This window comes from Oenanthe melanoleuca, chromosome 3 (assembly GCF_029582105.1).
Source record: "Oenanthe melanoleuca isolate GR-GAL-2019-014 chromosome 3, OMel1.0, whole genome shotgun sequence".
Lineage (NCBI taxonomy): Eukaryota > Metazoa > Chordata > Aves > Passeriformes > Muscicapidae > Oenanthe > Oenanthe melanoleuca.
The window spans coordinates 67,790,543-67,813,099 of NC_079336.1; the positions used below are offsets into that span (position 1 = coordinate 67,790,543).

A 22,557-nucleotide genomic window follows, 5' to 3' on the forward strand; every position below is an offset into this window, starting at 1 on the left:
GCCCCAAGCCCAGACAGAAGCTCTCAGGCGGACTTTCGCTGAGGCAATGCAGAGCCCGTAGGATGACACAGAGTCCCAATCACCCCGCTGCTCGCCCCGCGGCAAGGAGCCGGGGGTCTCAGGAGCCCGAGGGCGGTAGGGCGGCAAGGGCAGGGGCTGAGTGCGGCGTTGTGCAGGGTCTTGAAAGCGGAGTGCCTGTGCGGGCAGGGGCAGGGGCAGGGGCAGGTGCGGGGCCGCTCTGCCGCGCTCGGCTGGGCACGGCAGCAGCTGCAGGGCCGGGGCCGGCTGAAGGATAGGGCGCTCGTCACCGGCTCGCTGCCGGGAGCGCCCCTCGCTGCGTCCCTCACCCCACGTGTTGCTCGCTCCCATCCCGAGCTGTCCGCCCGTGCCCGGGGCGCCCGCGGCTCCCCTCCCGCGCCCCGCCGCGGCGGAGAGGCGGTGTCGGGCCGCGGGGCGGGGCGCGGTGTGGGATGCGCGACAGACGAGCGGCCAATGCGGGGCTGGCGGTGCCGGGGGAGCGCCGGCGGAGCGCTGGAGGCGGGGCCGGCGGGCGGGGCGGGGCTGCGGCCGTGCGGGGCCGTGAGCGCGGGTGTGAGTGTCGCTGCTGCCCCCGCCCTCCCGCCGCCGCCCCGCCCTCCCGTCCGGCGGCGGAGCCGCACTCCAGACCCAGCGCCGGGCGGAGCGCGGGGGAGCGCCGGGAAGGGGTGGCGGGGGAGCGGCAGCAGGAGCGGCGGCGCTCACGCAGCCCGCAGCACCGCAGCGGACGGCGCCCCGCGGGTGCGTGTCCCGCGGGAGGGGAGCGGAGCGGAGCCCGAGTGCGCGGGGGCATGGGGGTCCCGCGGCCGGAGCAGCCGGAGCGCGGGCAGCAGCGGCGGCCGCGGCAGCGCCAGGTAAGGAGCGGCGGCCGCCCCCGCGCCCGTGCCCCGCGGGCGTGCGAGTGCCTTCCCTCCCGGGAGCGGCTCCGGAGCACTTCGGGGAAGGGGGTGCTGTGAGGACAGACCCGTCTCCTGTTCCCTCAGGTGCCTTTGGGAGGGAGGCTCGGCTCCTCCGGGCTCCGCGGGAGGACGGAGGGCTGGGCGGGTGGGGAAGCGGCGGGGAGCCGCGGGCCCCCGTTCCCCGGCGGCACCTCGTCCTCGCCCCTGTAGCCGCACGGTGCCCGCCGCGCTCGGCAGGGTGGCTGCGGCCGGGGCGGCTCGCTCCGCACGTCGCTTTATGAATAGCGATGCGATCCGCCCGTGCGGAATGGCCGCGGGGGTGTCCGCGGGGCGCCGTCACCTGCGGGGCGGCTCTGCCGCTGCCCGAGCACCCCCTCCCCTCTCCGAGTCTCACTCCCGCAATAATGGCAATTACGGAGTAAGTTTGCCCGGATCGGACATCTCCGGGGAGAGCTGCTGCTCACAGCGCGGACGGTGCAGCAGAGACCGCCAAGCGCTTGGAGTAGCAGAGGAAAAGCCTCTTCAACCCTGCAATTTCCTTAAATGATTTAAATCCCCTTTTATTTTGGTTATTGCATACAAGGCGCAGGCTGCATCCTTTTGCGCTCTTTGTTGTCTTGTGTTACTCCGATAGCTGTTCGGGGCTCCCTTCTCCAAACTTCGGTGCGTTCAATAGCAGCCAGCTCGGCTCAACTTTGCCGCAGATTTTGTGCTGGGCTTCGCAGCCCTTCTGTGCCGGGCTGGGCTGCGCTGAGAGCCCCTGCGGATGGGGAAGTAGCGTTCCGCAGGCTTGACAAAGGCAACTCCGGAGCTGGCAAATTTCAGATATGGCTGTTAAGGTTCACGAAGTAGGTCAGTGAACTACCTTAGTACTTGGTGCTGCGTTATTTTAATACATCGGTAGCTTGAATACTTGCTTTCAGCCTGGCTTTTCTGGAGGAAACGAGTTTTGTTTTTGTTTTTTTTTTTTTTTTATGATGCAAAAGACATGCAAAGTTAAAGAGAATTGCACATGTAAATTTTCCCGAGCTCTTTTGTGCGCAGTTTTCACTTCTGGAAGTTAACACTAGATGGCTTTCTTATATCAGCTATCCTTCAGGGAAGGAAAGCATGTAATCTGTCTCTGCAGCCTGCTATTTCTGTGTTTGTCTGGCTTTTTTTTCTTCACGTGAATAGTAAACTATCTTCTAGTCAGTTGTGCACCGATTAGACACAAGCAGGTTTGAAGCTTGCTTACTAGCTGGCGTAATTCGTTGTTTTGATTAGCTCATGTTGCTGCTTTGGACTTTATTTTACGTGTGTGTTACTAATATCTAAAGAAAGTTTGTTTAGTTGGAAGGTAACTCTGCATAATATTTACGTTGCTAGAAAGGACGGCAGCTGGACAACGCAGGATGTTTGAAAATGGGGAAAAGCTAATAATTCAGTCTCAGTTGTTACTTAGTTTGATGGACTTATTTTAAAAGGTACCATAGGGCATTAATATTGTCTGTTCAGCTATTTTCCCCCTAGATTCTGTACCTAGCTACCTTAGACTGAAACGTTTTGGAGTTGGATTCAGAAACATAGTGCCTCAGAGCCTGCTGGATATAGAAATGCCTTGGCTTGATGCCTTATTGCTCTATTTCTTGTGTTTTTACAAAACTGTGCCTTTTGTCAGTGGGAATGCATTATTTGCTTCTTTGGTGGTAGCTCTGAAATACTTCAATCTTCAAATTTGATCTTTGAAATATCTTTTATTATTAATGCAAACATGTTTAAATCATCAAGAGCTCTAATGCATTATAGATATTTAAACATCACTTAGGGTCCACAACAGTTGATTTATAATTTATGTAGCATTCATATAAAGCTAGATTTAGAGAGGTCTCTGAATGTATTGTCTTAGTTTTGCATGCCCAGTGGGTTACCTTAGCAGGTCATGCAGCACTTAGATGTAACAAGAAGGAATGCTTGTAAGGATGCCAGACTGTTTCACCAATCCTATTGGATCAATTAAAGATCATTTCATTCATATATGCCAAGGAAATAATATGAAGCTTAGAACTAAACAAAACCTCAATTCTTTGTAGCTGGTATTTGCTTACTGTGCATATCAGAGTATTTTTAAAGGTTTATATTTCATTTTCCTGAAAGAAAGATAACATGCTCTTCTTTTTGTAGGCATTTACTGACATGCCATTACTCAAGTGCATTGTGAAATACTCTTGCAAATGAGGAGAGTCAAATGAGGAACTAAGCAAAGCAGTGGTCAAGCAGGCAAAACCATCTTTTTTTTTTTTTTTTTTTTTTTTTTTCTGCTTTTGACCTTTATGACTGAACCGAGGCAGTTTGCTTTTCCACTTCCAGCTTCATGCTGGACACAGGCAGGCATTGCACCGAAGATCTTTATCTGCAGATCACCTGTTCAAACTGCAGGAGAAAGGAAGTATTTTCTCCTTGCCTTGGTTGGAGTTAGGATTATACTTAGATGGTTGGATGTTAAAATATTTTCAGTAGTAGATTCGTGCCTTTTACTGCTGAGAGATCTAGTTTGGTAATACAGAAGGAGATGCTATGCTATTATGATAATACAAGTTACAGATTGTGGAAAGAGGGTGGGGCACTGGGTTATCTAGTTTCTCACGTTAGTCATCCAAGATTAGCTGTTTTGACAGTTTGAAATGAAATCAGGGTTTGACAAATGCTCTTTTCTCTTTCCATGCATTTTTTGCTTTGCAATTTAAAATGCTTTGCAATTTTAAAATGTTTGGGTAAAGGCTGAGCTGTGGATCAGTGAAGTGGAGGGGGCTGTTTATTTTCTGTGTGCTGCCATACTGTCCTCAGAGTAGAATTTGTTTTTTTTTTTTTTTGCATTAGGCAATATAATTTATATCCGACTCTTTAAAATATTACCTCTTGCAAAGTCAAGACCAATTTCAGTTTCCCTTTATTTTCAGCACAATTTAAATCCTTTTATAAATCTGGACAGTTTAAAGTTTAATGTAGGGGTGCCATTGATAGTCTTTTTCTACCCTGGTTTTTCTACTTGAATTTTGAGAGAAGAGTGTGAGGACTGTCTCTGCCAAATTCAATAATCCAGTAAGAAGAATTTGAGGGAATTTGTATTTAGTATGTTTCATAGTGGTTTATTTGCTTGTTTGTTAAACACTAGCTGTTTACATAAATTGCATTAAGAATAACAATAATTCCTGATGACATTCAGTGATGATGTCCTATGACTGGTTAGAATTTTAAGAATTGTCAGGATTTTACTTTTTTGAATAGCTGTTTTTTTTTTTAGTTTGTTGTGAAAGAGCAAACTTAATGTTAAACATCTGATTTATCCTGACAGAAGTAAATGAGAGAGAACCTGCCTTCCTTTGTAGTAAAGCACTGACCCTGGATTTAAAGCCACTTTGAGACATAATTGAATGAGCAGAAGATTGAAAAGGATTATTGTAATTGGTGATACTCTTCTAGTTTTTAGTTAGACAGGACAGCAGTAGGCAGAAATGTCATTGTGATTAGTTTGCACCATAGTTCTTACTAGAAGATATGTAGGCTCTTGTTTGGATCATGAAACTGTAATTACATCAGCAGTTAGCTACTCAAGATTTATAAGTGGATTCTTCTGGTTTTCTGGAATTTCTTAAATATTGACTAGTGCATACATAATTAAAGGTTTTGTTTAAAAAAAAGTCTTGAATCCTTACGGAGGTAATGTTTTGAACATGCAATAAATGTAAGCAGCTGCTGTCCTATCTTTTTCAACATGCAAGCAAACAGCTTTATTGGATTCAATACTTGTAAGACATTTTAAGAATAGTAGATATTTGAAATGAACTAGGCATTTATTTTAGTGCTGTTAACTGAGGATTCTGTGTTCCTTTGGAAAAAAGACCTGTAGCTACTTTTTATTTTTATTTTTGTTTTTTAAATCTGTGACATGTAGTGTAGAAAGATACCGTAGCTATTTTTTGAAAGTGGGGGAATCTAGAAGGCTAGAGGAGCAGTAGTAAATTGGCTTGTAGTAGCTGGGAGGCTGGAAGGTGGCAGTAGCTGAAGTTGTCTGGCTTCCCCTCCCCCTCAGCAGCTTAAATAAAATTCTGAGCACAGGACTTGGAGTTTTGCCATTGACTTTGAATCTTTTCTTACATAATGTCTTCATTTCTTGTTCTGGATCCTGCAAAGTCACGTACCCAGCTCTGCAGATATTTGTGAAATGCTCCTGTATTGTTTGCAATTTCTTCTTTCCTCCCCCTCTCCCTTGGCTGCCTGAATTCTCACTGGCATAGTGGCTGTGGATTGTGATAGTGCCTGCCTGCATTTATGTGTGTCATATGTCCTCTAACATAAATCCCATCAAATAATTTTCATATAACCTACACCTGAACAGTTATATTGTGAAATACCTCTGCTTCAAAGACTACCTAAAAGATTAAAGATACAAAGCTCTCATAAAACTCATCAATTTGCCCTTCCATTTCCCTTTAGGCTTGCCAGCTTTTTTTTAAAACCTGATGCAAACTGGGATGAAATGATAGAACCTTTATACTAATTACAGGAACTGCAGATTATGTATTTTAAATGTTTTTTTATTAGAAAAGGTACTCTGAGAGCATTAGACATTCTGTGACAGGTTAATTTAAATGCAATAAAATGTGTTTTAATACCTTTATAAAGCTTTTCGAGTGATTTGGCATTTTTGATATTTTGTTTTGAGTCACCTTTTTTTTTTTACACTTGTTTGTTCCATATGAGATGGAAAGGAGATTCCGGGTCACCTTATATTTCATTTTTGATTTTTACAGTCACTTCAGTCAAATCTGATAAATTGTGAAGGGATGTGACAAGGGATGTAAATTGTCAATTTAATTGGCAATTAAGGTGAGTAAGGGCAGAGCAAAACATTCTAAAGTATAAGTGCACATAGTGTTAAAATATTTTTTGCTAGTTTTTTTCCCTTTCATGTGGGGGAGTAAAAAGAAGTACTGAAATTAATGCATAGTTAGCAAAGTAGTCACTGCAAAAAAGCAGCTCTATTTCCTATATTTGGTGAAGAAGAGATTTGTCAAAGATAGGACATTTCAGTCAGAGTTTTTCCAGGTTTGTTGTTTTGATTTTTTTTTTTCCTCACCTGGATTGCAAGTTATTTAATCATTCTTTTTCTCTGGTATTCTCATTTGTGGCTTTCTGTTCAAAACTAATTTCTTCCTACTTTTAGTTACCTGAAGTGCATTCAAGGAAAAGAGCACTCCTTTGCTTCTAGTGTTTTTCTGGCTTCTCAGCACTGAAAATGAATACCTGATATGTTTTAGCATGAAATCCCATTGTACTGCTAGTGTGACACAAAGTGGAAAAATAAATGTGGGGGGAAAAAAGAACAGAAGAGCGTGGCTGTGTCTGTTCATACATTCTCATGCCTTGTTTATTGCAGTGCCAGCTGCTCGTAAAGAATTAGGAGCAGTTTAGTGGTCAGGTTGTCTGTGGTGTTCTCCTGTAGTAAAGTAAGCCTTGGTTTTACTTTGTAAGGTTGTCAGGACAACAGCTTATTATTCTTGCTCCTCTTGATGTTTCCCTAAAGCAATGGAGGGAGCTTTTTCAAAGTCAGTGGATTCCTTGCCTCACTGGGCTGCAGGATTGCCAGCTGTGATTTGGGTTCAGCAGTATGCTCTGGGTACGTTGTGTAAAAATTCTAATTGATGATAAATGCAAACCCAGTGTGAGAATAATTTTTCTTCATTGGACTAATGTAAAACAACCCATTGTATTTACAAACCCATGGCCTATTTTCTCTGCAGTGTTGTCATTAATCTTCTGTTCTCTCCCATCTGAGACTAAGAGAAAAATGTTTGTAATTTGACAGTATGGAACTTGTGATAAGAGCTGAGACAAGGTAGGAATTAGTTTAAAGCTGTGTTATGTCAGTGTGCTACAGTCTGACACTGGAGCTAACAAGTGAAATCAACTGGGGGTTTCTGTTAGGTTGGGTTTATGATGTCTGATGAAATTGGTGTTCAGTGATAAGCCACAACTGTTGAGGTGTTGGCATTTTGAAGAGCTACTGTTCTGTTCTTGTTACATGGTAAATTAGAAAAAGAATGAATGTTGTTAAATACAGCAAACTAAATGACTACAAAGTCATTCTCTAGTCATTGTATGCAAGAGTTGCAAATATTTTCAACTGCAATAACTTTTAGATTGTTGGGATGTTCGGGGTGGGAAACTTGTTGGGATGGGATGTTCAGCAGGGAAGATCACATGAAGAAAGCTTTTAAATAGCTGAGGATTTTTAAATTATTATTTCATAAAATATGCTAAGACATGAGATTCATTTTGGCACTTACATAGCCTCCTTTATATTATTGTTCTAGAGGGATTCCTTAGTTTGATCCAACTTCTTTGATCTGGGTTGAGCTGTAATAGTCAATTAAATTATGTCCAGGTACTTAAAATCCTTTTGTCAAAACCATAACCTTCTATTTCAAATTCACTTTTCAGACAACAGGAACAACAGTCCATTCACAGAATAATTTGGCAGAGATGCATAGGCATCTGCACTTAGTCCTGGAAGCTGCCTGGCAGAATTAGAAACTATTGGGATAAACTTGTCAGTGTTCAAAATGTTTTCTGCCTTGTCTGGCTACCATTTTTTTGAGAACAGGCAGGTCCTCCAGAGGTGGGTGTCTTCCCCCTCTCAGATCCTCTGCTGTTTACATCCTCTCCCCCCAAAATTTTCTTTGTATCTACGTACATGTCTTTAAATCACACAATCTTGTTTGCATAGGAAATAATTTCAAAAGGTACTTTTTAAGGCTGGTGAGATGAAGTGGAGTAAACACAGTAATTTGTGTAATCTGTAACAGTGTGTGAACAAGTTTGCTCATTTCCACTTCTCTTTAAATGTAGAATTTGAACACTTTGTTACGAGAAGAAATCAGGATAGATGAGATGATCTAAATTGATCAAGAGCTGTAGAGGTGGTTGCTCAGAGTGCTACACTGAAAAACCTCAAATATAAATGGAGCTCCAGTATTTTCTATATAAGATTAAGTTTCTACTGATAGAGCAGAAGATTTTGCTGACATCTGAGCCAGGCTGCTTAGCCTGAACCTCTGGAAATCATTGCCTCTGGTGGAGATTTCTGAGTGAAGGGCAAACACTACTTCATTACTCTCTGAGACTGTCAGATTTGGTAATTTTGCTAATGTCTGCTTCTGTCACACTTGGAATGCTTTCTGCATTTTCTCTGTGGTTGTTTAACCTGTGAAATGCAGTTTCTAGGAGCATAACTACCTTTGAAACTTTATCTCTCTGATTCTGCTGAGTCAACTAGGCTTGAAAAATGTTGAGGTGGAGGGAGGTGTTGCACTCTATGCCTGCATAAGCCTTTTTTCCTTAGGAAGTAAAAATTGGTGACTATTCTTTCTGTTACACTGATTTGCAGCAAATAGATACTTCATTTGAAAAGTGTTTTGTTTTTACTTTGTATTTTACTGCTGTATTTTTAAAAGTATTGTTACGTATATAAGATTACATTAAAACTGTCAATGTACAGGTGTACCTTTCTACCTTGTAATGGGTGTACAAACTATGTCCTTGTATGCACAAATTGCTAATTGAGAATCTACCCTTGCTTTTTGTGGCTGAGTGTTAAAATTGAATATTTACATATATACATAATAATAATAATTCTTTCTCCTGAGGAAAACAGATGCTTAATAGTACTGTGTTTCTCTCTCTTAGGCTGTACCCAACAGTATCAAGATTCCTATCCACTAATTTTCCAGTGTTCTGCATGCCTGTAGGTCAGAGGTGTTTAAATTTGCAAGTTAGAGATTTTCTTTTTTCTGTCAGGTGTCTCAGTTGCATCTCTCAGTACAACTGTATGTGTTCTTTATGGCAGCTACAGTAATCACTGCAGGGAAAAGTAATAATAAGAAATATCTAAAATCTGTTAGGTATTTGTTACTTAACAAATGCTTATAAGAATGAAAAAAACAACTCCACAATATAAGCAATTCTCAGCAAGTGTTGACTTCTGTGGGTATGAACATTTGCTCAACTAGAAATCCCCTAAGTAGGGTGTCAGTATATCTGTGGCAGCTGTAGGTATAATGAGAATCTAGTAAATTGATAAATAAGTTTAAACTTTCTTTAAGAAATTATTTGTATTGCTTTGTTTGTTACAGTGTGAAGTCTCCTATTTCATGATTAATGTATAAGGTGGATAATGATTTTAGGTTTTCTTGGTTGAGTGATGAAATTAGTTTTCATTTTCATGGACTATATTTACAGATTCTGAGACTTAAACCCCTTCATTATTTATGTTTCATGCATAAACATTTTTCTTTAGTCCTGTGTTTTATTCCTTATTAGGAAGGAATCTACTGGAGTTGTTTTTATTTTGTGTTCAGTTTTGTTTTCTTTTTTCCCTTAAGCAGTAATTAAAATAGCCTTGTGTGAAGTTTCTGAGCATCTTTTATATGCTTATTTGTAGTTGTGGGACCTTTCTGTATACTACTGAAATTGTAAATGCCATCAGAATAGATTTAATATTGCTTATGGCAGTCGGACCATCATTTATCTTCACTTTATCCAGGCTTTTAGCATGATTGTCAGGCTCAAAACATAGCAATTAATGATTTGTATTCCACTTGGAGATGAGTTACAAGTGGAGTACTGTATTGGGACCTGTTTTGTTTAGTACCTTGATCAGTGACCTGGAGGAGGAGATGAAGTGTATCCTTATCAAATTTGCATGTGACATCACATTTTGACGACAGTTCTCTGCAGCTGAGAGAGGCTGGTGGGATGGACCATGATGAACCCTGTGACATTCCACAAGGATAAATGCTTCTTCTTACCCCTTGCCACAGGACGGGGTGGGGAGTGACTTCCTGGGAGACAGCTCTGCTGGAACATTCTGACACGAGTCAGCATGTCAGGCTTCACTGGCAGTGACAAATGCCAGCAGCAGGCTGGGCTGGATAAGCAGAAGCAGAGCCAGTGGATTGCCAGTACTCAGTATTCCTTAGGCCACCACTTTGGGTATGCCCCATCCAGTTTGGGTTCCTCAAATACATTGAGTAAATTGAATCTAATTCAGTGGAAATGAGGAAAATGAGAGGCTTGGAGCGCATAAGGAGAGGCTGAGAAAAATGACTTTGCTCAGCCTGGGCATCAGAAAGCTCAGGGGATGCTTAATAGCTGCCTCACAAGGTGACACCTGAGAGGTTATTGAGAACACATAGCCAGGCCCCTTACTGGGGTGCATGGCAGGAGGAACAGAGACCGAGTCTGAAACTGGTGAGGTTCTGATTTGGCACCTGCAAATAAAATTCTCACTAAGGACACTGAGGAACTGGAATAGGTAGCACAGGTTGTCAAATCTACATCCTTTCCATTCTTTTTAGGACTGGACAAAGCCCTAAGGAAGTCAGCCTGACTGCAGTGCTGTTGTGGCTTCCAGTGTGAATTAATCTATGAAATATCACAACATTTTTTGTGATATCAGTTGCTCCGGTAATTGAGAATTTTAGTTGATGTTCCAGCATACTGTGATTCCACTTTATCATATTACAGAATTTGTACAGAATATTTCCCTATTGCAATATTGTGAAGATCTTTTTGCAAGACTCATAGTCTTCTTTATAGGCTCATATTATATATTCTTTGTTTAATCCAATTGACAAGAATTCCCAAATAAATTATTGGCAGCTAAGTATTTCATAACTGTAGAACTTAACAATAAAATAAATGCATAAAGACAATAGCATGTCCTCTCAGGTTTGGCTTAAGTTATACTTTGCAGACCTTGTCACTGGATTTTAAAACATGGTTACCAATACTAGAATTTGAATGTGTGAATTTCTATTGAGCAATTCCAAAGGATTCCTTCCAAAAGATTCTTTTAGTGTAAAAGAGCAGGATGTGAATTTGAAATTGGGTCTCAGCAAGTCAAACTTAGATTTGTATTTAGTTCTTTTGCTTTGGCTACTAATTTTAGTACAGTGAAACCTGTGATAACCCACACTAGAGGTACCCATGTGTCTGGGGAAAAAAATTCTGTGATTTTTCTGAGTATTTAAAAATACAAATTAGAATGTTCAGTTCTGAAAACATTCTTCTGTTTGCACTTTTTTAATGTTCAGCTCTAACCTCTTAGTTTCATTAGCTATAAACAAGAGCCAGAAGCTTATGATTCCTGGTTTTGCTCATCCAGCTTCACTGTGGTTATGCTTTTAAGTATTTCTGTGTTTACCAAAGCATGAACCAGACCTTCAGATCCCTGTTTTGGCTTATAGAATCTGTTTTATTAAGTGTTTAAGATTTCAGGCGTTTGTATAACATTCAGTTTCAGTATGAAAAAGGTTGCAAATACATGCTGGGATAATCAAAACAAACAGGAAAGAGAATGGAAAGAATTTCCTTTAGGGTAGAATTCCTTAAAGTTGAAATAAACCTGATAGGTAGTGCTTGTCAATTGGCAGGGAAAGTTTGGGCTTGCCTTCTGAAGATTTTATTTTGCTGAAAATGGAAGAACATGGAAAATCTCAGTCAGATATCCTTTTTAAGCCATACTTTCAGCAAACAATGAATTAAAACATTAATTCTATTAAACTTATGAATCTCCAAAGTTGTGGCATTAAGATTGGTGATAGGTACAGGTCAACATCTTGTAAAATCTTCAGAACTACAAAATTAGTTAATGAGTTATAAAAGTCTGTTTATTGGCATTTTTTTTTCAGAGCAGGACTAAGCTTTTGGAATCGATCTCCTGATCTTTCCACTTAACAATATTTTGTTTACATGATTGAGAAGTTTTAGAGAATGTAAAATATATTTGTTTGTCATGAAGCGAACCCAAATAAAATGTTGACCTTAACATAAACTGTATTTCTAGTTCTGAGTGCTATACAGTGTGACAGAGTAACTGAGAAATGGAAGTTAAAAGAGCACTGCTGAAGCTGAAGTGCTTTACAAAAATTTAAGAATATTTGAGAAGAAAGCAAACAGCAAGATGGAACAAAGCTTATCGAGTAAACACTTATTTCTCAGTATTCAGGAAGTAAATATTTTCTCTAACTTGTTATGACTTGGACAGAATTATAAAAAATATTGTCTTCATTTTGTCAAGCTCACTCAAGTTGAGTAATCTGAGACATGGTTACTCAATGGGAAGGGTACTTGAACAAAAGAAACAAAACCCACCAAAACCCCCATACTATTAAAGGAAGTGATTGAGAACTGTGGTTCTGCAGGTTTAAAATCATGACATCAGCTGCATCTACTTTGCTCTTTAGGTTTTTTCAGGTTCAGCTTGAGGTGGAAAAAAATTCTCTTCATGAAGGCAGTATGGCTGTTATATAGATTTTTGATGGAAAGATCACAGATCACTGTCTTGTAACGGTGACTTTTTCAGTGTTTAATTTTTATGGCTTTTCCTTACTGTGGTAGTTTGACTCAGATTTGATCACATACCAATGTTTTGGTTACTTGCACCAAAATAAAAACACAGCTTGCTATATTTGCTTTGTATTTTTCTGTTTCTTTACAGTTTTTTTTGTTCATTTAAAGTAGCTTTCAACAAAATTGCAGCTAATTGCCAGTAGCCCAGCTGATTTATAGCAACAATATAAAAATGCTCATAGTCAAGCTGACCACAATAAAGCCTTGCAATTATGAGATATTATGAAACCTAAAATCTGAGCTTCAAATAAAATGTTTATGGCCTTCAACCTTTTTGACAATAAATTAAAAGAAGAAATCTGTTTAGAATGCATTTTTCCCTTAAACTGTAATGATGTAATTTCTACTCTAATACTTTTCTCCTCCCACATAGAGTCTTTCATTTTCCACTAAAAGTTTTCATGCACTTCACTTGTGCTCTGTTCTGTCTCCCACACCCCTCTACTGACTTGCCATTACCCACTTGTGAAACAAAAAATGACTTTTCTTTGTTTAAAAAGCGTAGGCCTGTGGTAAAGCTGCATAAGTCACTGAAACCCTGAGTGGTCTGCTGGAGGCAGAGCACACGTCCTGGTGAAGGACAGCTGGCTGTCAGCTCCTGGGCACCTCCTGGCTGGGAGATGGGTGCTCAGATTTGCATCCTACCCATAAGGTTTTGCATTTATTGTTGCCAAGAGGATGCTCTCAGCCCCTGAGTAGTCCAACACCACAGGATGCCCCTTGACCACTTGGCAAATTGGTGAAATTCCTCTTCTAGCTATGCATTTTAAAAGAATGGAATATGGAGTAGAGGAGTAGATGGATTACGTTTTTTAGGCATAGAGTGTTCTGTCCTTTCAAACGATTTGGTCTTTTTCAGTGTTTTTTTTATCTCAGCAGTTAGAGGAAATAAAAACATTGCAGGAGGTTCTGAAGACCAGAAAGTCTGTATACATTCCACAAAGATGGTGGAGGAGGGGGCTGGAGAGGGTTGTTTGTTTAATGGACTTGAAATGCCTAAATACTTTTCAGGGTACAAACCTTGTCCTTTTTATTTTTTCCCCCATCTTTAATATCTATAGGACTAGCACCTTTTGTCATACAGATGTGATAAAGTGAATCAAAGTGATAAAATGAATCAACTATGTGATGTTTGGGTATGGTGGCAATGAAAGCCTCTTGAACTTCTATGTCATCAATGTATTGAATACTTTGACAGAAAGATTTTATCTCATGTAGAGTCAGGGTGGGTTTTTTTTATTTTTTAACATCTTGCCTGAAACATACTGTTAGTATGTATACTCTGGAAGTTGTTCATAAATTTAATGATAACTCTGCTATCCTTGACAGAAATAGCTTCACTTTTGCCTTTTTTTTCTCTTCAATGTGACTACCATAGCCACTGGTATGGTTTAATATTAGCTTTGTGATTGAAGATTAACAATTTGTCGAACTTCCACACTATGAGTACATGGAGAAACTAAGTTAATAAAGATGCCCTTATCTTACTAGAAGAGTTGATAAGACTCATGTTTAAGAGGCAAGAAGGTGTATGGCAATGTTTTCTGGGAAGTTAATATATTAACAACAGTTTCTCTCCACACACTGATGGGCTGTAGCATAGGTGGATATTTTTGGTTTCAAGGTGCTCTTGAGGGAGAGTGAGAAGACCAAGTGAATGAAAAATGAAAATATTAATTGTGAATACATTCATTTATATAAGATGCTTTCAGTTTTTGTTAGATTAAAAGAATTGTTCATCTGAAAGAAAATAAATCACTTGAAGCTTCATTGTTACACATTAAGCACTTGATTAGATGAATTTAGAGGGTGGTTTTGGATTTTTTTCCTTGTATCCAAAGAATCCCATTCGGTTCTTTCCTGACTGCTCTTTGATAATTACAGATGGAAGTGCATCTCTGTATTTTAAGGTCATTGATATCTTGAGTAAATATTTGAGAATTTGGGATTTATATTAAGCAAACCTCAAGCTTGTTTTGTATGTCTTTCCCTATATTTTTTTTCCCAAGACTAATTATCCATGATTATATTGTGAGCAATTTGTAACAAAATGGTGGCCTGTTTGTGTAGTAGTCCACAAGTGAATAACTACTCTGAATGCCTTAACCTTATGGCCTTCACAGAACAAAAAAAATGTGCCTGAAACTTAACACTGTCTTTTGTGGTAGGGGGATATACTAGAAAAAAAGAAAAACTTGCAAAGTGAGTTTCTCTTTGTACAGAACTGTCACTGCCCTGCTTGGCTGATAGAGATTCTTTTCAGCTGTCACTTTCAGTAAAAGGGGACAAAGCCTGTGCCTGGACTTACTCCCACTGTCTTAGTCTGATTTTTATCTAAAGCAGAGTCTGATGCCTGTAAGATTATTGACTATTATTTGTCCCATCAGAGTGCCAAGGTCTAGAATCCTGACCTTTCTGTGTTTCCAAAGTTCATGGTCAGTTTTTAAAGTATGTGTCTTTTACTAATTAACACTAGATACTATTTTTCTCTTGTGGCAGGGATAAAAAAAATTGTCAAGCAAAGATATTCTGCTCTCTTCATGTCCAAAGTATATTAGATAGTCTTTTATGTTCTTTTTTTTTTGTTTGTTTATTTCTTTTTGTCTATACTTCTTAAGTGTTGGCTAACTTCAAAATACTTTGGTTTTCTAGAAAAAGCAGTTTTGTACCTGATTTTTCTTAAAAGAGTGAGCTGCTTAAAAACATTATAGATAATAATCATGATTGAAACAAGAAATGCTATCCCTTAGTGGGAAGGGGAAGACATGCTGGGTGATATTTAGGATATTTGAGATACAGGCAAAATGTGTATTTGAAAACTGGGCAATTGAACAGTTGCCTTGAGCAATGAAAAAATAAAACAGTAATGATCTTGGGTTGGGGAGTAGCGAAGTCTTTGCCAAAAGAGAGAGGGGTGAGTGGCTTAGGTGTGTATGTTTGGGTGCCTGTGCACACATCTGAAATGTACAAAGAGAAATAAGATGTGAGTGGCTGTTTCATTGTTCCAAGTGGGCAAAAGAGGAAAACTCTCAGGTCTGAACAGCACTGGTGAGACTTCTGTTGTTTATCTTGGGTTTATAAGTCAGCAGAAGGAGATATTTTATCCTTGATCTGTGATGTTTATGATTTAGAATTTTTTTTTTTTTGATTGCTAGTACTCCTGGTAGAAATGTTACGCTGTTTGGCTGCAGGTTTTTATTACTCTTTCATTCTATTGCAGGTTTTAGCATTAAATAAATCATACAACCTTAATGGGTATAAATAGTTATATAAATATATAATTTTTATTGAGATAAAACTGTGTAGTGGCAAACACAGTTTTGAAATATGTTGTAAATCACGATTTTATTCCAGTCTTCTTCCTTGGAGAAGGTTTTGTCTTGGTTTAGTTTTGATTCAATGGCTGAGATAAAGGATGTGTTTCTAGAACTTCAACAGCCTTGAAAGTTTGTTTTGAGTTAGGTTAAATTCCTTTGATTTACTGAATTTTTAACAGGATCAAAAGTCTGTGCCCACAACAAAATGCTGGATGAATGGTAAGACTTGGTTTTGAGGCAGCAGATGTGGCATGGCCTGGTGCCAAAGCTGTGCTCTACCTTTACAAGGTAGCAGAATGCACAAAGGTGCAGAGCCTTGCTGTCTTTCTGAAATAAGATATCTGTACATTTGGGTATAAAAGACAACAAGAAACTTGGTATTTTTCTAGGTCCCAGTCAAGGTACACAGCATTCATTATTTTAATTTGTATTATCTCCTATGCATGGGCTAGGAGTGTGAACCTCAAATGATAGCTATTATAATATATATATATATATATCTATAAAATGTACTAAACTAATGTTTGGGGGAAAAAATTAAAATTTGTTCCTTAAAAAAAACACACTGAGAGAATGAGTTGCTCTCTTTGTATAAATGTGATAATTAATTTTCTTTTACAGAAAACTTATTTGAATATATTGATATTATCCGAATGTAGGCTCCTTGTTTTATATTTTCGTTTATTTTGATTTTCTTAAATAAGCATGTCCAAAATCTTCTTACTGTTGGTTTATTTAGACATAGATTAGGTCATATCTGAATCATATTGAAATCTGTTAAATCTTTCTTGGTGGATTTTAATTTAAGAGTAGAAATGCAGTTTTTAACACTGTTTTTATTGCTTTGATGTGTACTGATATCTTAACTGTGTAACTGTGTGTAGAAATATGGGGAGGGAATTTTTCTTCTGGACAACTTTTTTTTTTTTTTTTTTGTTCACTGCTGTCATAGGTGACTATTACTCCAGTTTCTCAAATACTGGATATCTGTAACTACTCCACAGTCAAGGGCATTTATGTAAGTTCAGAGGCAGATGGCCTTTTTAAATACACAAACCCTGGATCTATCCTACTGAAGGAGAAAAAACTACTGTATATGGCACATGGAGAAGTGAAAATGTTTTCCCTGCTAACTATTCAACAATTTAGATGTGTTGTATTTTTTTCTTTTCCCCAGGCAGTAAAATCTAAAAAATCCCTGAAAAACACTGCTTTCACATATTTCTGATACAGCAAACAAACCTGATTCTTAGCAATTTTTTTGTTTTACAGGAGGCATGCTATTATCTGTGCCTCTCCTCATCTCTTCTTGTGCAATAGTGCCTTTGGGAGGCTTCTAGTTTGATTGGCAGGCTGGCATATTTAGGCATGTCTGAAATACAAACTGTGTTTTTTGTTCAGAACCATAGGAACTGTGCCGTGTTTGAAATAAGTTACTGAAGTCTCATCTGCAAGAACAATGACCTTAAGAATTTATACTGGAAAACTTGTACAGTCAAAAGTCTCTGGTGGATTTTTATTTTTTTGTAATAGAAGAGAAAAAATATCTGTCAAACATAAATGGAAAAGGAATCAAAATAAGGTTATCCTGACCAGAGACTAAACTTTAGTTTTAAGTTAGCATTGGTTTTGCCATTCAGTAAAGAACAAAGGTATGGGAAACAGCAGTAGGGGTGGTAATTGTAATTGCCCACGTTCAAAATGCTTTGTGAAGGAGACTTTTCTGCAGCTGTATCAGGGAGATGGGGATGGAGAGGAAGAGAAACAAAATGAAACAAAAACCCACAGCCAAAACCAACAACTTCCCTTGCCCCCCAACAGGTTATAGCAATTATTTCTTTATTAACAGTTCAGGAACTTTGGGTGAGTGGAAGGGTCGTGAACAAATTTCTTCTTCTTTTTTTGGTCAGGCAAACAGAGTATACCCCTACGTAGGGTGTAGTGTAAGTATATTGGTCTCTAGCTGTATTGGGAATTCCAAATGTAGTGAAAATGTTTCCTTTGTCAAAAGTAATCAAAGAATAATTAATTTATATATTTTTTAAGTGTGTAAAAATCTATGTTCCCATTGCAACTTCCCAAAAATGTTTATTCAAATCAAACTTATGTAAAATTTACACTTTAACGGGCTTCAGTTTTTTTTAATATGAGGCAGCTACAATATACTGAAACATCTGGTGTTACAACCTTCAAAAAAGATGTTCTTTCCAGTTCATTTAATGAGTGAAATCATTTTAGTGTACGGCAAACTTTCTTTGATTTCTGTGAAATTAGAATAAACAAAACCCAAAAATCTGTCACCAAATCCTGTTTGACTATGGATATAGACAGATGTTGTTTGGGATGCTGAAAGTTTTGGGCTGCTTCCAAATTAGCCTCTCTTGACCTAAGAGGAATCATGTTCTTGTTACAGTATGTTATAGTGTACGTACCAGCTCAGGTCTTGGTACAGCTTGAAAGGATCTCTGTTAATTCTTACTCTTCTGTTGTGCATTTGCCTTGTATATTCCTCTTTGATTTGTGTTGTGTGTGTTTAATCTGGTCTGTTTCACTCTACTGTCACACCATGTAGTGAGTGTTGACTATAAAAAGCAATGTTAGTAAACTGTAAGAGTCATATTCTTGGAATTAATTTGATGACCAATTATGCTATTTTTGCCTCTGATATTCTGAGGGAGAGACATTCAAATGTAGTACTGGGCATTATCAATCTTTTCAGTGTTGTTTCAGAGTTAAGGTTGAAAGAGGACTCCAGAATTTTGAATAGGATTTTCAATCAAATGCCTAAATTAAGTGTGTAAGGAAAACACTATAAGACTATAATTGACTGAAGAATTAATTAAAAAATTCTGCAAACTACTTTGTTTACATTACTGGATATTTCAGCAGGAGAGCTGGATGAATTGTTAAAGGTCTTGATTTATGTTAAGTATCTAATTTTGGTCCCTGCATTCCAAGAGGGATGTTGAGACACTGGGGAGCACTAAGAAGGGCAGAAGGCCATTGCTTGGAGCAAAGGAGCTGGTGGGAGAAGCTGACAGAGCTAGGCTTGCTCACTCTGACAAAGCAGCAGCTCCTGAGTGACCTCAGGGTATCCCACAGCCGCTTGAGGGTAGTTCCAAAAAAGGATAGAGGTGGATTTTTTCCACTGTTGTCAGATTGGCCACAAATTCTGGTGTGGTGTGTTGGGGTCAGATGTGAGAAGAACACTCCCAGGACGCCAGAACAGACTGCACAAAGACACAGCTGGATTTTCCATCCCTTCAGATCCTGAAGGCTCAGCAGGACCCAGCCATCCCTGACCACTTCCAGTGCTGCTGAGAATCCTGCTCTGAGCAGAAGATTGGACTTCGTGACTTCTAGAAGTGTCTCTCAGCCACTCCAAAACTTAAGCTGATTAGGTTTTTGTTCATCCTTTAGCCCTTTTTTTTAATTACCTCATTCTAAAATGACTGTGACTCACGTGTGTGTTTGAAAAAGTAACATTCTCAAAAAGCATATCCTACAAACATTCAGGCATTTACTAATTATATTCACAAAACTCTACTCTTGTTTGAGACAAAATCATAATAAAAAATCATAATAAAAAATTCCTCTCCACTGATCATATTTGAGATCATCCTACTTTTCCTGCTTGATGAAAGTAGACCTGATAAAGAAATACTTTGGTTTTTTCCATAGTACTTAATACCTTACTTTCTACTCAAAAATGAGAAATACTATTTTTCTTCCTCAGACAAATGTCAATGATAAATAAAATATTAAGCAGACCTGTGGAAACAATATAAAAAAGTATTAATCTTATTTCTGTGAATAACATTCACCACACTCTGATTTAGTTATGGGTTTTTTTCACACCCATTTTATGACTTGTGAGTAATTTTTGTATGTTTCCTGCTTTTAAGCTGTTGCCATAAGTTAGTTGCCATATTCCACTTATCTTTAATTGAAATAGTCAGATACTACCTCATCATCCAGCTGATTTTTTTTTAATCTTCTTTTCTGCCTTGTTTAGTACTTTTGGTTCCAGGCTGATAATTCTCCTTTATCATTAATATTTTCAGCGTACTTATTTTCATGAGGTTTCTAGTCTTTTGTGTTCAGGTGGTGTCAAAAGCCCTGCAAATGTCTTACTGCTGTAATCTGAAAATGCAGGGAAGTTAAGAGCCCCTGTCTCTTTCATTATGAGGTGTGGTACTCAACTTGGCAGTGGTTATACTGGACTGCTCCAATTTAAGCCCTTTATCTCTTCTGTGATGAATTCTGGCATAATACAAAGTTAAAAATAAAACAAACCAACTAAACAAACAAAAACAAACAAGAAAAAAAATAATATTAGGACTAAATGTTCAGGTATTCCTAAAAATAGCTATGCTATTTAATCTCTCTCATCTATTGTATTTTCTATAATTTGTGGTCCAAATGTGATATTTGGTAGTGCCAGCATGGATATTGTTTCGTGCTGTCTTTGTGATCTTGCTTATTACATGCTTTTGCTGTGCTGTCAAAATGAGGTATTGCAAAGGGAGAAAACGATGCCTGGAGCTGAACATTGTTTCATAGGAGAAAAATAAAGGTGGGAATGAAGATGATGTTCACATTATGTATGTGGATAGCAGTGTGTGGAGTGCCATGTTGCAAATGTAAATGATAAAGATTAAACTCTGTTTATTACCTTTTATTAAAGATACTTACATTCCATATTATTTGCAGATTTATTGCAGGTAAAATGACATCTATGGAAATGATGGGCATTGGGGGGTATTCTGTTCATTTCAGACAAAATAATTTTGATGTAAAGCACAGATCCTTTCCCAGTTAAAAAGCCAGTTCAGAAGGTAAAGATATTTCAAGCTTACCTTTTTTGTTTTCATAATAAAGAATGTTCTTTACTTGGGGTTATATTCTAAATGTGGTAGAACTCTTTCGGTTCACAGCAGGGTTAGTTGATTTTTTGTCATATTCAGGATGAAGCTATAGTTGCATTTGTGTGTATGCAAGAAAATTATGATGGCCTAAGGATAGATCTATTTATGCTGCTACTTATATTAGAGAGTGTGTCTGCAGTGTATATTTACTATTCACATTGCATGTTTCTTAGCAAGTGCTCTTTGTTATCTTTCTCAGAGAGAGGATCATCCAAAATTGGTTCTATGAACAATTCTTCTCAGCAGTCAATCTGAGACTTAAGCAGACAAAAGATGAATGGATATTGCTTTTCAAATTAGTGCTGCTGTGTAATTAATTGTGCTTAATTAGCAAATCTTTCCTAAAGTATTCACAGTGCAGTGATGTAATTTGTTTTCCCATGTAACTGATCACAAAGTGTGGAAAGCTGCTTTTAAGGAACTCCATGTAATTGCATGTTTCACTGGAAGTGCTTTGATTGGAACAGTGGTGATTTATCTGATGACCCTCAATCTGTCTTGGGCCCATCCAATCCTTCCAGCTGGTTTACTGTTCCTTTAAGATATAAAATGGCTGTTTGGGTGATGTGCTCCCTGGTAAATTAATGTTGTTCCCTGTGCTACTCAGCTAGAACAGTTTGCTGGGAAGGCATCTCTCCTTTGCTCCCTGTACAGGGACTGGTATGTAGAACTAGGAACAGTATTTACTGTGATGGGGAAATATCTGTAATCTGACCTGTAGCTGGTGAGGTTCAGCCAGCCTGGATCAAACAAGGTATCCCTTCCACAGAGAGGCCAATATAACCTTGTGATATATTTTTATATTTTATACAATTTTATATTGTGACAGCATTTAGGTGTGATAGGTGATATTAGTGATAGGTGCATTGTGATATTATGTAATAAAGTTCTCAATTTCCTTTTGAACCAGGTGATATGTGTGGCCTACAAGCGCCCTCATGCTTGACTTCTTTTAGTATCTGAATTTTCCACACCCCAATGGGCAATAGAGAATTACAGATCTTAGTGAGATGAGTGTAATTCTTACTATGATGGATGTTGGTATTTCTGAAACTGAAAAACAGTGTGCAAATGGAGATGCCTTGCATCTTGAACCAACACAAGTTATTTTTCATTGTAATTGTCACTTTGGTTTAGGATATGCAGTTCAAGAAAGATCTGTTACTGGGGAATTACATTTTGGGTTTTAAATGGACATTGTAATGTTCTGGGCAGCATTGGTATCAAAATCAACTACCTTGTCAAATAAAGGAGGAGTTTGGTATTGCTGCTGTTTGTGTTATTTTGGAGTTTGATTTTTTTTTTTTTTTTTAAAGTATCTGGAGCATTGGTGTCTACACATTCATCTAGGCAGCAAATTAAGAAAGAGCTTATGGATTTAGAAGGAAAACCCAGTTTACAAGTCAACGTGTAAATGATGACGGTGTCCAAAGCCAGGGACTTCACAAGTTTTATAGCAATGGTTATTGCAAATCTTTGTTTTGTTTCACAGTAAAGCATGCTGCTACTTCCTTAACCTTATTGTTTTCTATTTCTCAGTCTGCATTTCAAAAAGAAGCAGCATGCTTTCTCCCAGAAATGAAGAATTAAAATAGATTTCTTGAATGAAACACCTGCACAGAGGAAGTGAAACAGAACTTTTTAGCTCTCGCTGTTTTATGGCAAGATTTCTGTTCCTTTTCCTTCCTGTAAACAACAGGAGTCAGAGAGTGGGAAATAAGCTATTTACAGGATATTTTCTGTATGAAAGGAAGGAAAAGGCCTTTGCAGAGATCAGTCTATTGTGTTGGGAATATGGAAAGTTATACGGAGTTAAATTGAGTTTAGTACTTGGAGAGGAAATGCATGGCAAAATACATGCAATCACTTCAGTCTTGACCCTGTAAAGTGCTAGATGTCCCCATTAGTTGCTGAAATCAAAGC

General features: G+C 38.8%; 1 protein-coding gene across 3 annotated transcripts in view; it reads left to right on the top strand.

Annotated features, from left to right (window-relative positions):
- Positions 1-686: 686 nt before the first annotated feature.
- SIPA1L2 (signal induced proliferation associated 1 like 2) overlaps positions 687-22,557 on the top strand; it is a 122,673-nt gene continuing 100,802 nt past the window's right edge. For 2 of the 3 annotated variants that reach the window (XM_056487124.1, XM_056487125.1), the window contains exon 1: positions 688-890. The gene's annotated coding sequence lies outside the window, so the exon portion shown is untranslated. Of the gene's footprint in view, positions 891-22,557 lie in introns of all 3 variants that reach the window. The other variant, XM_056487126.1, reaches the window with a different exon arrangement.